The sequence below is a fragment of the Penaeus monodon genome, unplaced genomic scaffold (genome assembly GCF_015228065.2).
Source record: "Penaeus monodon isolate SGIC_2016 unplaced genomic scaffold, NSTDA_Pmon_1 PmonScaffold_17381, whole genome shotgun sequence".
Taxonomy (NCBI): domain Eukaryota; kingdom Metazoa; phylum Arthropoda; class Malacostraca; order Decapoda; family Penaeidae; genus Penaeus; species Penaeus monodon.
In genome coordinates, this window is record NW_023646797.1 from 3,072 (window position 1) to 7,513 (window position 4,442).

General features: G+C 40.0%; 1 pseudogene; it reads right to left on the minus strand.

Annotated features, from left to right (window-relative positions):
- Positions 1 to 1,090: 1,090 nt before the first annotated feature.
- Positions 1,091 to 3,329, minus strand: LOC119569634 (annotated as a pseudogene).
- Between the last annotated feature and the right edge of the window lie 1,113 nt (positions 3,330 to 4,442).

Consider the following 4,442-nt stretch of genomic DNA (forward strand, 5'->3'; position numbering starts at 1 on the left):
TAATATATATATATACGTATATTTTATACATAAATTAACTCGCCCTTATGGAAAGATTTCATATTCCGTATGAACAAAAATTTTTGAGATTTAGTATTCCGTCTCATACCCCTCCCGCCTAGCCCTTTATTATTTCAGAATCCTTGTTTGAGTGTCTTAACTAACTTTTGACAGCACTGAAGATGGAGGTTTAGCTTCGAAACGTTTGAATAAACGTCAGCTTACCTCTTCACACGCACAACACACACAAACACACACACACACACACGGGACACACACACACACACACACACACACACACACATGCCCCCATACACATACACACACACACCCCACACACACACACACACACATACACACACACACACACACATCACATACACACACATATACATACATATATGTGTAATAGATAGGTGTGTGGAATTCATGTCGAAAAAAATTGCAAAATAGAACAACGAATGGAAGGGCGTGAAAACCCAAAATAGCGAAAAGTCCTTCGGTATATTCGGTGTTTTCCTTTACTTCTCATGTTGTTCTGCTTGCAATGTGCATACACGCACAATATATATGAATGTGTGTGTGTGTTTACACATACACATACATAACACACGCATACGCACAATTATATCAGTCTACACAAACACACACGCAAACTATAATCCTTCTTATATCTAATACATACACACACACATACATCTAATACATACACACATACATGATCTATACGCGCGCGTGCACACACACACACACACACACACACACACCACACCACACACACACTGTATCATTCTTATATTCTAATACATATACATACATACATCTATACGCACACACATAATATATACATATATATCAATTTATATGTGTATGTGTGTGTGTTTATATATGCACACAAAACCCTATTAATTCTTTCGTCTAATACATGAATAGTTACTATGTTAAGAAAAAAAACTTCGTAAATTGATAAATATATTATAAATATATTATTATAATGGATTATATACAAATTTAAAATTAGGGAGACATTTAAAACAAAACGTGCACACTACAATGAGTTATGATTAAATAATTAAATTCACGTATACCCTCACCCGTGCGTCAGTGGATGCGCAGTACAGGAGAAAATCCATGGTTAGCGTCGTGTGCTAAAACATGACCAGGATCGTGAGCAAAAAAATGAGCACCGCCATGTGTTAGACCCTGGCTGCCAGTAAGTCCCAATGCCCGAGCACCACCATGCGTTAAAGCATGGCTATCAGCATGTCCTAGTGCATGAACATCACTGAAGCCAGGCTATCAGGATGACCTAGTGCATGAACATCACTGAAGGCATGGTTATCAGCATGTCCCAAGCATGCACATCACCGTGCGTTAAGGCATGGTGGCCAGCTCCCTGAGATAATGCCTTACCGCTTCCATGTGAAAACGAATGGCCGATTCCAAGTGGTAAGCGTGCCCTGCAGATGCGTCAAGCCTTTCCACTTCCATGTGATAGCGCATGACTTCCAGCATGTGTTAAAGCTTTGGCCACTTCCATGTGATACTCCATGGAAGCTAGCTTGCCCCAAGGCTTTTCCACTTCCGGGGTTGAAAAAAACATGCCTTCCTCCATTGATAGCGAGTGCCCTCCAGAGTGTGTCAGAGCTTACCACTTCCGTGTGATAGTGCATGACTTCCTGCATGCGTTAAAGCCTTGCCTCTCCCATGTGATAACGAATGGCCTCCAGCATGTGCCAGCGTCTGGCCACTCCAAATGCAAACCCATGTCCGGGATCATGTGCAAAATGCGTGGGGATCACCGAAAGCTAACGCCGAGCCAAAGCCGTGTGCAAATGCACTAGCGTCGCCATGTGATCCCGCATGGACGCCACCGAGAGCCACAGGCTGACTTGCGCATGCGTCAGAGGGGAAACGTGCCCTCCTGCAGTGCCTAACCCAAGATGACTTGAAACAGGTAGAAGTCTGTGACCCAAGGTACTGCTGAAGTCCCGACCGACGGTGTGGCCTGACGAGCGCCCAAATCCTTGGGGTATTCCATGACTTCCCACGTGACTTACTGCAAAGGGCCCGATCCAGGAGCATGTGCATGGCTTGCCACATGAGGAACTGCAAAAGATGAAAAGTGTGGCACTGCATGGCCTACAGAGTGAGGAGTATTATTGTTGCCCTGTGGCACTGTCTGAAAAAGCACCATGGTTTGCTGCAAAAGGCAATGCAGTAACAGCATGAGGTGCTGAATGCACTGCTGCATGAGGCTGAGCCTGAACCCTCCATGATGTAAAGCATGCCCCGTGAGTGGCGGTATTGCAGGTCTGCGAAATGGCCACGCCAGATCCACTGCATGGTCATCTTGGTGAACAAATCAAGATCTATTGCCTTCCACTCCCATGATCTCCAGCATGATGTAAGTGGCCGTTTCCATCCCCAAACCCATGCACAGCTGCATCACCAAGGCCCGCTGCATGCCCAGAAAAATTCATCATGTACGTGACCAAATGCCAGGCCAGCACCCAACCCAGCTGGATGACTAGCTACATGCCCTAAACCTTGACCAGCAGTTTTGTCCGCCTGCATGAGCAGCTGTAAGCCCTACAGCCTGACCGAGACCATGACTAGTAGTATGTCCTCCTGCATGGTTAAACGCAAAGCCGGCGGCGTCGGCTGCGCCGCGAAAACCGGAGCCGGCGTGGAACCCATGACCGAACCCTGGAGCTGTGGTTGTCCCTGCTATTCCAAAGGAGCGCCCACAGCTGCCTTTGGTTGTGCCCCCGCCTCCGCTTCTGCTTCTCGCTTGCTAAAAGTTTGTACTTCCGTGTCTCTGATAGATTTAGGGATTGTTTCTCTTTGTGAATGATAGAAAATCTTGCTGGTTTGTTGCCAATGACTTCTGGTTGACTTCTCTCTTGGAGATGGCTGTGGTTTTCTACATAGACTTCGCCGTCTCTCCTATTAGCATAATCGAGTTGTTTGTGAGATATGACATCCCTTTGGAGATGCCTTGAAGCAGGAAGTCGTCAGCAGAAATGTCCGAGGAGAAAAGTAACTCTTCTGGCTCTCCGGACACCAATTCAAAGGCCACAAACAACAATATCTGAAAAAAATATGTATTATTAAGAGTGATGCCCAAAAAAATTTAGCAGTAATATTGCAATCAGATCTAATATTCCCATTTACAAAGACTACAACGAGTTACAGTTATGACAATTAAATGCGAAACACTTATTTGCACGTAAATAAATATGTATGATAAGTTAATGGAAGCCATGAAATACCTTGATATTAGAAATGTACTGGAGTTTTGATATGATGATCGGGATACTAGGCATACGTACTCTCGCTCTCTTAATATATATGTGTGTGTGGTGTGTACACAAATATAATGCACAAATATCTATCTATCTATCTAAACTATCTATTATATATATATAAAATATATATATATATATATATTATATATATATATATATATATATATATTTTAAAAGAAAGAAACAAAAAAAAATTTTGTGGGGTTTTGTCTTAAAATATTCCCTTATGGGGTTAAAATTTTTTTACCCCCTTCCAAAGGGAAATAATCCCCCCCTTTTTTGGGGTACCCCCTCCTGAAAGACCATTTAAAAAAATTTTAGCCAAACCCCCTTTCCCTTATATTCCCCTTTATTGAAAATACCGAGAAAATTTAAATTTAAAAAGTAGTTGTTTTTTTTAAGTTTTAATTGAAAAAACATCCGAAATGGTTTTTGGGCAAAACGAATTAGATCCGAAAAAATGGTTTTCTTCCTTTTTTTATAAAAGGTACCAACTAAGGGAAAAGGTTTTAATTCTTAGTAAAAAATTAAAAAAAATGAAATTAAAAAAATTTAAATTTACTTGAGGTGTAATGGGGTTAAATTGTGTAATTAGTGGTTCCCTGCCCAACCTTTCCCACCTAAAAATTTTTGGGCCCCTTTTTAAAAAAATTTTTAAAAAAAATTAATTATTGTTAAGGCCTGTAAAATGAAAAAAATTTTTTTTTTCTTTTTCTTCCTTTTAAAAAATAAAAAAAAAAAAAAAAAAAAAAAAAAATAAAAAAAAAAAAAAAAAAAAAAAAACAAATAAAATAATATATATATATATAAAAATTATATTTTTTTTTAATTATTATTTTTTTTTTATTTTTTTTGTGTGGTGTGGTGTGTGTTTTTGTGTGTGTGGTTGTGTTTTTGGGTGTTTGTGTTGTGTTTTTTTGGGTTTTTTGGGGGGGTGTTGTGTTGTATGTGGTGTAAAAAGGAAAAGCCAATAGGAAAAACAATATCGAACGTTCGATCTCTTTACAGGTTCCCCTTAAAAAAAAAGGGGAAAATTTGAAAAAAAAAATTTAGAAAAAGAAGAGAAAGTGAAGAGTCTAGGGGGAAATTTTAAGGAGGGAAGGTTTTTAAAAACCCCGAAAAGGATCAAGA